At 45.7% G+C, this 12,136-nt stretch overlaps 1 long non-coding RNA gene across 1 annotated transcript; it reads left to right on the top strand.

Moving 5' to 3' along the window:
• Positions 1–1,520: 1,520 nt before the first annotated feature.
• Positions 1,521–3,774, top strand: LOC117039458. Its single transcript, XR_004425780.1, has 3 exons — positions 1,521–1,558; positions 3,065–3,097; positions 3,621–3,774. It is a non-coding gene; the product is annotated as an uncharacterized LOC117039458 (long non-coding RNA).
• Positions 3,775–12,136: the final 8,362 nt, after the last annotated feature.

The raw sequence follows: 12,136 nt of genomic DNA, 5'->3' as shown, positions 1-12,136 counted from the left end.
CAGCCAGATAATATTTACAAAATCGCGTGTTTAGACTTTTAACCTGTCCCTTAAATAAATTCAAGCAAGACTCAAATTTTGGTTTGGTTTTTGGCAGAATTTAGGCCACGACTTTATTGATTACAGCAAGTGAGTGGTTGCATAGGCTCTGGTTCGACTAGCTCCCTGTACCGTTGCAGGCAACACTGACCCAGGGCACCAGCCTAGGTCAGCCTAGGGTGAAAACCTGGAACAGCGGAAAGCCGGGGTCAGGCTAGTCCACCACCCAGATGTCCCCCTGGACTCGGGCACGGGCACAACCCCTCTCAGGGTTGACCAAACCATTGAGTCCCTGGATTCCTTTACCGGAATACACTGGCGTAGGAAGGGCGGGGCGTAGGGGGCGGGGCACCCCGGGCAGCGCAATCCAGGTAGGGTTCCATCTTGCCTGCCCCCCACCCCCGCTGTGTGCCCTGCCCCCAGAATGCGCAATGTGCCCCCCACCTGCTTCCCGCCCCCGGTGCCGGAGCATGAAGCTCTGCCACTGCCGGAAAACCTTTCGCATAGGGATGGCTAGAGCGTCCCGCCACCCCTATCACCTGAACCAGAGCCTATCCGCAACTTACAAGTTGTGACGATTTGCTACGCGGCAGGCGAAACCCAAATGGCAACAGCTTTTAGATAGATGTTTGTTCGGCATTTGCGCCCATCATACAATACAATACAAAACAAGCAGTCAATCAAAAATCAGATAAAATCAAATAAAACAACGACCCAATACAGGCCGCGGATATAATAGCATGACTCACAGGGATCAATATTTTCACTTCGATAAAACATCTAAAAAAGAATTAAGGTTAAAATTTAGGCACCCAAAACTAAAACCAATGTCTAATTCTATTTTTGAAAAAACCTATCTAATTATCAATAATCGGCTAACATCCCATTTCGTCTCTTATACGAAATAACGGCTGTTGGGAATCTAGCAACCTGTAGAGTTATATAAGGGTCCACATCTTGGAGAACCCAAGCAAGACGTAGGTCAACTGGCTTATCAGCAATGGATTGAATTATCGGATTTAATATACTGGCACGTATCGATCTGTACATAGGGCAATTGAACATTACATGCTGTAGAGATTCAGCTGATTTGTTTTCAACAACAGCCAAGTGGGGGAAATTCCTGCCGTGCCCCTGTCCCAACGACAGACGACACACGGCGGCATAGCAAGGTCAAGGTGGGCGGGCACTCCAATGCACTGGCCCAAAGAGGAAGCTCAGGGACAGGTGCATGGGCTTAAATAGGTCATTCGATCCATTTGGCTAGCGTCCCATTGGTCAGATTACACACAGCATCGAGGGACCCACCAATAGGGTGTTGCGGCTGTCCAAACCATCCCACCCACAACACAGGGTTTGGTTGCCAGGACACACTGCAACACGTGCCCCCGATTTATCACACGGTTGCCCAGGGTATATTGTCATCTTACATTGCCCCTTTAGGCAAAACTGGCTATTTCAAAATGCCATTTATCCCTGACAGGGTAGAAGAGAAACAAGACATAACTGTGAGAGAGAGGTAAGTCACTTTCCGTGTTATTGTGGATGCATTATATCAGAGGGGATTTGCAAAAATCTGTATATTGGGCAAAATTGCATACAGACATGTCTATTAGGATCACCACTCCCCACCCCTAAAATGCTGGTGAATTTTCAGGAGGATTTGTTTTTTAAACGGATGGGGGTGGCGCTGTGGGTTGAACCGCAGAGCCTAGGGCTTGCCGATCAGAAGGTCGGCGGTTCGAATCCCCGCAATGACGGGGTGAGCTCCCGTTGCTCGGTCCCAGCTCCTGCCCACTTAGCAGTTCGAAAGCACGTCAAAGTGCAAGTAGATAAATAGGTACCACTCCAGCGGGAAGGTAAACGGCGTTTCCGTGCGCTGCTCTGGTTTCGCCAGAAGCGGCTTAGTCATGCTGGCCACATGACCCAGACGCTGTACGCCAATTCCCTCGGCTAATAAAGTGAGATGAGCGCCGCAACCCCAGAGTCGTCCGCGACTGGACCTAATGGTCAGGGGTCCCTTTACCTTGGTTTTTTAAAACACACATACACACAAAGTAATATGGAAATGTAGCGAGATGAACTTTAGATGAAAAACGGAGAGAAACCATCATTTCAGCCAGGCAACAGGGAGGAAAGTATTTCTGCTATTCGAAATGATTCATTAAGTGAGTATTCGCATTGCAAGTTGATGATTTGCATTGATTCTTAGGGGGGGGGATCTTTTTTAAATAATATGCTTTTTTATTGAACTTCCAGTTTTTATAAATTAACTTCAGATCGAATGCTTACATTGTTTCATGTACTGACTTCCCTCCACAGTGTCCAAACCCTTTTCAACCACATTTTATATCAGACTTTTAACTGCTGCAGAAATCTGTCTAATGCGATTACTTTATCATTTTTATTCCGCTGTTCTTATCTCGAATCCTGCCCACGATTGACTGTAGTGTTTCTTCAAAGAGTCTTAAGGAGAAATTTCTAATGTATTCCTGACCACAGAGTTTTACCTGCCCCCCGCCCCCATTTAATAATAATAATAATAATAATAATAATAATAATAATTTATTTATACCCCGCTCATCTGGCTGGGTCTCCCCAGCCACTCTGGGCGGCTTCCAACAAATATCAAAATACAATACAAAGTCACAGATTAAACATCCTACTCACAACCTTTAATTTCAATGGGTCTACTCAGAGTAGGATGAACATTGGATACATTTTTTGCCAGAAGACGAGCTGCATCAGAATGGAGCCAAGGCTGCATGCAACAAATATGGGGCGGAACAGAAATTGATGCCTTCTTACATCCCTAGTGCAATTAAAAAAAAAACAAAACACATTTCTCCTTGAGATACTGCAGACATTCCTTATTTTAAACCAACTCAACCTATTAAGAGTCCCCTAGAACAGGTTTACTAATCCACTTGTAATATTCTGCCTCTTCAGATGCAGAACTACGAGGTTTAACAAGCATACACCGTTTTCTAAATTCATTTACTATTTTGTCTTTCTTCCAAAACAGGCCTACATTGCCAGCAGAGGATCAGGAAACAAGGTAGGGGTTTGTTTTATTTATTTCAATTTATTTCAATAGTTTATCAATTGATGTGTGCAATTTGTATGTTAACCTCAGGGCCTCCAGACATCCTTTTTATTGTGTGACACTCTGTGCTCATGATGCTGTCGAATCCCCGCGACGGAGTGAGCTCCCGTTGCTCTGTCCCAACTCCTGCCAACCTAGCAGTTTGAAAGCATGCCAGTGCAAGTAGATAAACAGGTACCTCTCTGGCGGGAAGGTAAATGGTGTTTCCGTGTGCTCTGGCTTCCGTCATGGTGTCCTGTTGTGCCACAAGGGGTTTCGTCCTGCTGGCCACACGACCCAAAAAGCTGTCTGTGGACAAACGCCGGCTCCCTTGGCCTTGAAGCGAGATGAGCGCCACAACCCCATAGTCACCTTTGACTGGACTTAACCGTCCAGGGGTCTGGAGTGGCCCTTGATATTTGGCAATCAGCGGTCTCTTAAGTATTCACTGGACCTGTTTTTCTCTCTCTCCTTCCTCCCTTCTCCCACCATTTAGCATGTCCTGAATCAAAGCAAGAACACATAGACCTAAAGAACGACCCAGAACGATGTATTACCCATTGTGAAATGACCTTCCTGGTGTTAAGACCACACGACCATCCTCAGTTCCATCCAACCAAGGAAACCAGCCTTTCCATCTTTGCCCAAAAGGTATTTTATTGCACGCAAGAGATCCACCGAACGAACAGCACTTTCCAGCGAAGGCTCTGAGTGGCAGACCCATCGCCGAGAGATACGAGCACCTTCCATCTTTAAAAAGCAACAACGCTGGGATATAGTACAAAATCCAGCCTAAAATGGAGAACTCCGGTTTATACGTGGCAAGGCTCCTCCGTTTGGTTGCTGCAGGTCAGCATAGCGACATCGGGATGGAAAAGCACACATCCATTCTTAATTTCTTGCCGGGCACATTTGAAAGGAAACTGTTGCTCTGCGCATTCGTTGGGTCAGAAAGAACTGCGAAAGGAAACTTTCGTCCCCTTCTGAATGAAGTTTGTGCATGCCTGTTCCAGTATAGATACAGAGCAGCTACCTGTTTATTGCCTCATCTGTTTCCCAAATCGCACCCCTGGCACTATTTATTTATTTTTTTACCACTTGAGCTCATGTGCAGGTCTTTTTTATTTCTCGCATCCTCCCTCCTGAATGGTTCTGTCCCTGAATCTTGGGCACTGGGTATCGCAAGTGTGGTAACGATGCCCATTCATACACTAGTCAGTGTGATGTGGTGGTGGGATCTGCACGGTTTTAGTCAGTTTCAGGACACGGGACAATCACCTCCCCCCCGAATTCTGCCTCCAAACATCTGACAAAAGATGCAAGCACATGAAAACACAGTCCGCATCTCCTCAAGCAAGGAGAAGGTGGGAACTTGAGTCAGATGGTCAGATTAGAAAGTGCACACATTTAGAACAGGAAAATGAATACGCAACTTAAAAACACTTTTTCTGAAGCCACATATGTATACCCATCTTCCGCCCTTCCCATGAACATGGGAGCGGCTCCCATTTTATCCCAGAAGCAAAAAACACACACACACACAAAAACCCAGCAAGACATTTAGGTTAGGTTGAAAAGATCACAGCCGAGTAGAAATTTGAACCCGGGTCTGTGTGCTTAGAATCACGCGATCCGCTTCCCTCGCAGGACAGGAAGGCAATTCGCTCGCGCAAAATCCTGGGATCAGGAGAAAAGGTACTGCATGCGCGCCCGTGCGCACAGATTTAATCTATGCACTCAAATGTGACCCAGTCCTTTCGACCCAAGAAAGAACAGAAGACCTTGAAGTCCACATTCGGATAGTTGCTATTTTGGTTGTCCATACAGTTCCACGCCAGAGGGCAGCAGTGGCAGAATTACATGTGCAAGCTGGATTTTCCGGGGAGCTTCCAATTGCCAGCATTACAGAAGGCTTCCTTTGCTTTTGGGGGGGTCTGCAGAGGAGCGTGGAACAGCTGGCTTGCTCGTTTTTTTCTTCACATTTGATACATAACACCTAACTCTGAACAAAGGACTGGTCTGCGGTCTGCTTCGTTTGCAAAAGAAAGGAGTCTTGCCCCTATCTGCAGAAGCTTTGGGAATGTTGTCTTTGCGTAGCAGAATGCGTGACTTCCTGAACACTTCAATCACACCTCTCTACTGACAATGGAAGTAGAATCCGCATCCCATAGCACCCTATGGGGTCACCTTACGAGCAGACGCGTTCACAACCTCATTGATCAAGTATCTGGGAAATGTACGGTTCACAATCATTTCTAAAAACTTGAATCTCTCGCGCACGGAGCATTTATAAAAGCAAAAAAGAGCTGCAAAGACACCTATTGGTTTGGATATGAAATAGTCTCAACTGGATTTTTTGAAAGCGAATTTTAAGCTGTTTTCTGCGGGGAGGGAGGGGGAGAGAACATGAGTTCTGTTAGCTGACACGCATATATATCAGGATATGCTGGGGACTGCACCGAGGAGTGTTTACTTGCTCGTCCACCATTCTACAAAGAGAAACGTGGAACATATTGGAAGTCTCCAAAGAGACTCGTTCAGGACCACAGATTTGCACATCCTTCTCCGGAAACAAATGGGGTGACAATAATCTTTGCCGGTTTCTCTATGCTTGGTTTTAAAAGGATGGTGTTTGCCTTGTAATCTGGGGCACCAGAGGGGAGAATATGGGACTGCTTGGTTTTAAAGCAGGGGTGCGTAATCTGTGGCTTTGCAGATGTTGGGACTACGTATCCCATCATCCTTGACCATTGCTCAAGTTGACTAAAGCTGTTGGGATTTGCGGTACGACATCATCTGGAGGGTCAAGTGTTCCCCTATCCCTGGGTTATTGCCATTATAAGAATAACACTGCTAAAGAGGAGGAAATGTGAAACGAGAAAGATTTGGGGAAATGGCCTTAATCACTTCTATTATCATAGTTCCAGTTACAGGTGGGTAGCCGTGTTGGTCTGCCATAGTTGAAACAAAGTAGAAAATTCTTTCCAGTAGCACCTTAGAGACCAACTGAGTTTGTTCTTGGTATGAGCTTTCGTGTGCATGCAGTAGGAGAACACTTCAATCTCCCAGGACATTCTATAAAAGATCTCAAAGTAGCTGTCTTAATACAAAGACATTTCAGAAATAGACTGGAAAGAGAAGTGGCTGAATTGCAACTAATCACCAAACTTAAAACCATGGAGAAACCTGGTCTGAACAAAGACATTGGATTCTTATCTCATTATACATAACAAAGCTATCTTTAGCCATCTCACCCCTTGCCTTTCCCTGCAGGACTAATTGCAGCCGTTAAGAGTCGCCAACAGGTTTTCCTCACCTATCAACTGATCACCCATTCCCACCACCCTTCTGAGTAATACCCCTCCCCACTCCCTCACTATATTTAAGGATCTGGTGACTTCTGTTTCAGTGTATCTGAAGAAGTGTGCATGCACACGAACGCTCATACCAAGAGCAAACTCAGTTGGTCTCTAAGGTGCTACTGGAAAGGATTTTCTACTTTGTTTCTATTATCATAGTCTGTCATGGTTAAACTTATTGAACCAAACCTGTATCTGAAATCTCTAAGGATAATCTATCAGTGGCTTTCACAGGTTTTATTTCTCCATCGGCTTTAGGAACGCGACAACGCTCCCAAGTACGCTGGCCTCACATGTGAGGGTAAGCCAAACTATAACTTACCATGAATGAACAAGCTTGCTTGTGCCCAGAGAAAAAATTGTGCCTGCTTCACTCCTCCTGAGACCAACGGTTGATGTTCCATGGTTTCTCTCGCTCCCCAAAAAGACCTAAGTTCTAACCAAAGTTTGGTCTTGGTTAGCACTCATGCTTTATTTGGGGGACTCAGATTTAACACGGCATCAGGACTTGGGGAGGAGCACAGCGGGTGTGATTTCTGTCTGGGCACCAGGGCCAAAGTTTGGTTTGCTGTTGCGTGTGCTGACCTTGAAACCCTAAACGGCCTAGGCCCAGTCTACCTGAAGGAGCGTCTCCACCCCCATCGTTCAGCCCGGACACTGAGGTCCAGCTCCGAGGGCCTTCTGGCGGTTCCCTCCCTGCGAGAAGCAAAGTTGCAAGGAACAAGGCAGAGGGCCTTCTCGGTGGTGGCGCCCGCCCTGTGGAATGCCCTCCCATCAGATGTCAAGGAGATAAGTAACTGTTGTAGTTTTAGAAGACAGCCCTGTATTGGGAAGTCTTTTTAATGCCTTAAAGGTAAAGATAAAGGGACCCCTGACCATTAGGTCCAGTCGTGTCCAACTCTGGGGTTGCGGCGCTCATCTCGCTTTACTGGCCGAGGGAGCCGGCGTACAGCTTCCGGGTCATGTGGCCACCATGACTAAGCCGCTTCTGGCAAACCAGAGCAGCGCACAGAAACGCTGTTTACCTTCCCGCTGGAGCGGTACCCATTTATCTACTTGCACTTTGACGTGCTTTCGAACTGATAGGTGGGCAGGAGCTGGGACTGAGCAACGGAAGCTCACCCCGTCATTGCGGGGATTCGAACCGCCGACCTTCTGATCGGCAAGCCCTAGGCTCTGTGGTTTAGACCACAGCGCCACCCGCGTCCCTTGAACAAGTAGAAGTGCAATGGTACAAATCCATTACTGAAAAATGTAAAAAAGGAATATAGATCTAATAATGGAGAATAATAATGGGCATTTGATTAAAGAAGCACTTTCACACAGTAAAGTGTTTTGCCTCAATCAAACTGGAATGGAGATAAAATATTTTATTTAAGCACTCAACAATCTGAGTAACGTGTTTAAGGAATAGGAAACAGTTGTTTCATGCTTTCTGTTCCTCCTAAAACTATATCAGAAATATATCTAAACAAAATAAAATAAAAAATTCCTTCCAGTAGCACCTTAGAGACCAACTATGTTTGTTCTTGGTATGAGCTTTCGTTAAGAAGTGTGCATGCACTCGAAAGCTCATACCAAGAACAAACTTAGTTGGTGTCTAAGGTGCTGCTGGAAGGAATTTTTTATTTTATTTTGTTTTGACTATGGCAGACCAACACGGCTACCTACCTGTAACTAGAAATATATCTGTTTGCGATGGAGAGATAAAATCTTCCTTTCTTTTTTTTTTTAGCAATACCACGATGCGGATAAATTAAGGTGGTTATAAAACGGGTGGCTTTTTGAACCACAAGATGTGTTGCTGTGTCACACAGTGGCGAGATCGTGACAGTGTTAGCCGATTTGCAAAGGTCGAAATCCAAATATGATATATAAACACTAGGATTTCATAATGTTTGATGCCCCCCTCCCTGGCAGAAAGCTGTGCAACCGATTTCTTCCCATTCATTCCTTACTTTTACAAACCACCTTTCCTTCCAAAGGGCAAAAACTGGCATGTGCAACTCCCCTCTTCTTCTCTCACTTCCTTCCTCAAAACAACCCTGAGAGGAAGGTTTCTGCTGCTGTACCATAAAATGGAAAACGGTGTACGATTTTAGAGCATACCTCAGTACAATTCCTAACCTCTCGTTCCTTCCTCTTGCCTCAGAGACTTTTGCTCACAGGTGTGATGTATATGTCAGAGGAGAGAGAGAGAGAAAAAAAAATCAATGTTCGACATTTACAAATGTAAATACATGTGTGTGTGGTTTTTTTTTGTATATTCCTTGTAATAGAGCATGCCACTATCAAAGTGAAGCTTCCCGTTCATCGAGACCGGGTGCAAAACAGCACACACCTACAGTTTCCCTGTGTTGAAAAGTGGAGCTCCGCCGTCCGAAAACATTCTTGTAAAACTGCGAGGACGTAGTAAGTCCTCCACCCCCTGTCCTAGTGTGTTTCGTATTTAGGTGGCTTAACTCTAGGAAATACAGTTTGTTGTTAACGGCGTGTGGCGACGGTCATTTTCCTTGCCGAGAAAACCTGTGGATATTTCATTAAAAAACGCCGAGTCTTCAACAAGAAATACGTCTGTTCTTTTTGAAGTCGTAAAAAATTGTTTTCTTTAAAAAAAGATCTGCCGTACTTCCCTAGGTAGAATATGAAAAAAAGGCAACACGTGGACCAAATAATGTAGGGCAAAATGTTTCTATATATTGTCAAATAATATTCAGCGAAGACAGCATTCCGGATAAGTACACTGTTTCGGTAGATCTTCTTCAGTTCATAACTATAAAGAATAGCAAAACAGAATATATACATCTAATCAATCATAGAAAGGATCATATACAAAAAAATAATACTCAGCATCAACTAGAGTCCAAAATAATATTCAGAAAAATAAAAACATAGTCAGAAAAATATTATATTGTTAAGAGAAATAAAAAGCATGCCTTAATATACATGCTCCTTGCGTGGAGTAGTGGTCATGGCCATAGGTAACCACTACTACCTGAACATGGAAAGCACAGAGCCTAATATACACAAAACCAACCACAGGTGATATCTAGTCAAACTATAGGGCAGAAAGACATTTAAAGAGACAGACCTCACAATTACTCTTCGCAATAAACAAATTAAATAAAACAATTCAGAGGCAGCAGGAGTTTTCGGAGCAGCCTTTACCAAAAACCAGGAAGGCAAGATGCGACGGAAAATTCCAGTGACCTGGAATAGACTGGGAGCAGGGGGCCCGTAGCTGTCAAGTTTCGGATTCGAAAATAAGGGATCAGCACCCTCACCTGTCCCAGGGACAGTCTACGGTTCTCAGGGACAGTCCACGCCGCGGTAACCCCCCCCCCAGGCTACAATTTAATTTACACCAGGAAAGAGCTCCCAGGAAAGAGAAATCAGGGCAGAGAAAAGAAAGCACTTATTCACGCAGCACACGGTTAACCTCTGGAACTCGCTGCCACAGGGAGCAGCGACGGCCACCAACTTGGATGGGTTTAAAAAGGATTAGGCAAATTCGTGCAGGAGGAGAGGACCACTGATGGCTTCTGGCCAGGTTGGCTCTGCTCTGCCTCCAGTTAGGGGCAGCAATGCTTAATCTGAGCACTTGTGTGCCGAGAAACATTCGTCTATTTTATCTTCTTCTTCTTTATATATCTGTCTGTCTGTCTGTTATTAGGTATTTATATTCCACCTTTTTTCTCCAAGGAGCTCCCTGGTCCTAGTCCTCATTTAATCCCCACAACAGTCCTGTGAGGTAGGCAGGCAGGCAGGCAGGGCTGAGAAATGCAGGAACCCAAGGAGTCCCCAGACTCCAACTCTCCTTCCTGGAAATAAGGGAAATTTAAGGGATATCAACAATAAGGGATAGCAGCAGGAAACGGCTTGGAAGAAGGGTTGTTGTTCAGTCGTTCAGTCGTGTCCGACTCTTCGTGACCCCATGGACCAGAGCACACCAGGCACCCCTATCCTTCACTGCCTCCCGCAGTTTGGCCAAACTCATGCTAGTCGCTTCGAGAACACTGTCCAACCATCTCGTCCTCTGTCGTCCCCTTCTCCTTGTGCCCTCCATCTTTCCCAACACCAGGGTCTTTTCTAGGGAGCCTTCTCTTCTCATGAGGTGGCCAAAATACTGGAGCCTCAACTTCAGGATCTGTCCTTCTAGTGAGCACTCAGGGCTGATTTCTTTGAGAATGGATAGGTCTGATCTTCTTGCAGTCCATGGGACTCTCAAGAGTCTCCTCCAGCACCATAATTCAAAAGCATCAATTCTTCGGCGATCAGCCTTCTTTATGGTCCAGCTCTCACTTCCGTACATTACTACTGGGAAAACCATAGCTTTAACTATACGGACCTTATAAGAGAAGAAGGGAAGAAGGGAGTTTCCCGCAAAAAAGGGAGAGACTTGGCAGCTATGGGGGGCACGCAAACCATTTGTCCATTTTTCTCCGGCTGGCAGCAGGCAGGAGAGTCTTGCTCACCTCCACAGAGGTGGAACCTGAGCTCTTCCGCTGAGCTTCAGTCCTTGTCATCTGAGAGACAGGTGTCTTTCATAGACTCACCCAGAGGTGATGGAGGCTTTTTTTTACAACGCCTTGTTGTTGTTGTTTTTTAAAAACGTTATTTCAAGTGTTTTAGCTGACCTCCTATCATATTTAGTTTCTGCCCTAGATGGTGAGCCCAGGAGGGAACGTGATTTGTTCCTGGCAGTGACTCCCTCACTCATATGAACCTCCTGACTCCGAGGAACGTGACAGGCGAGTGTGCCGGATAAACTTTGCCGCATACCATTGTCACTAAACTATGACTTATAAGTGTACCGAAAGAGGATTAGCAGCTGCTTTTATGAGAAACACCAAATGTGCAGGTGGAAAGAGACAAGAAGTCCTTGGTGAAATGCGCAGGCTCTGGGCGCCCATTGCTGTGTTTTCCGCAAGCACTGACTGAAAATGCGCCAATATTTCTTTCCGGGCTGGGGTGGGAAGAAAAAGAGTCGTGGCCGCTCCGTACCGCTGTTTTATCGTAGCTGGATGCTGCGATATATCCTTGACACCGTAATAGCACATGGTGGCTCAGTTTGGTTAGAGCATGGTTGCTGGTGATGCCAAGGTTGCAGGTTCAATCCCCGTAAGGGACAGCTGCATATATAGTGGTGCCTTGGTTCTCAAATGCCTTGGTACTCAAACAACTTGGAACCCAAACACTGCAAACCTGGAAGTAAGTGTTCCGGTCTGCGAACTTTTTTCGGAAGCCGAACGTGCTCGGTTTTGAGTGTTACGCTTCCGATTTGAGTGCCACGCTTCCATTTTGAGTGTTACGCTGAGGTCTGTCTGTTTTTGCTATTTGTTTTGCGTTTTTGTTTTTGCGACTCTGTTTTTGTGACCGTGTGGAACCCAGTTCAGCTATTATAGAATCACAGAATCCTAGAGTTGGAAGAGACCCCAAGGACCATCCAGTCCAACCCCCTGCCAAGCAGGAAGCATCATCAAAGCATTCCTGACAGATGGCTGTCAGGCCTCCGCTTAAAGACCTCCAAAGAAGGAGACTCCACCACACTCCTTGGCAGCAAATCCCACTGTCAAACAGCTTTTGCTGTCAGGAAGTTCTTCCTAATTTAGGTGGAATCTTCTTTCTTGTAGTTTGAATCCATTGCCCCGTG

Source organism: Lacerta agilis, chromosome 18 (genome assembly GCF_009819535.1).
Source record: "Lacerta agilis isolate rLacAgi1 chromosome 18, rLacAgi1.pri, whole genome shotgun sequence".
In the NCBI taxonomy this organism is placed as follows: domain Eukaryota; kingdom Metazoa; phylum Chordata; class Lepidosauria; order Squamata; family Lacertidae; genus Lacerta; species Lacerta agilis.
This window is presented reverse-complemented; position numbering and strand designations above follow the sequence as displayed.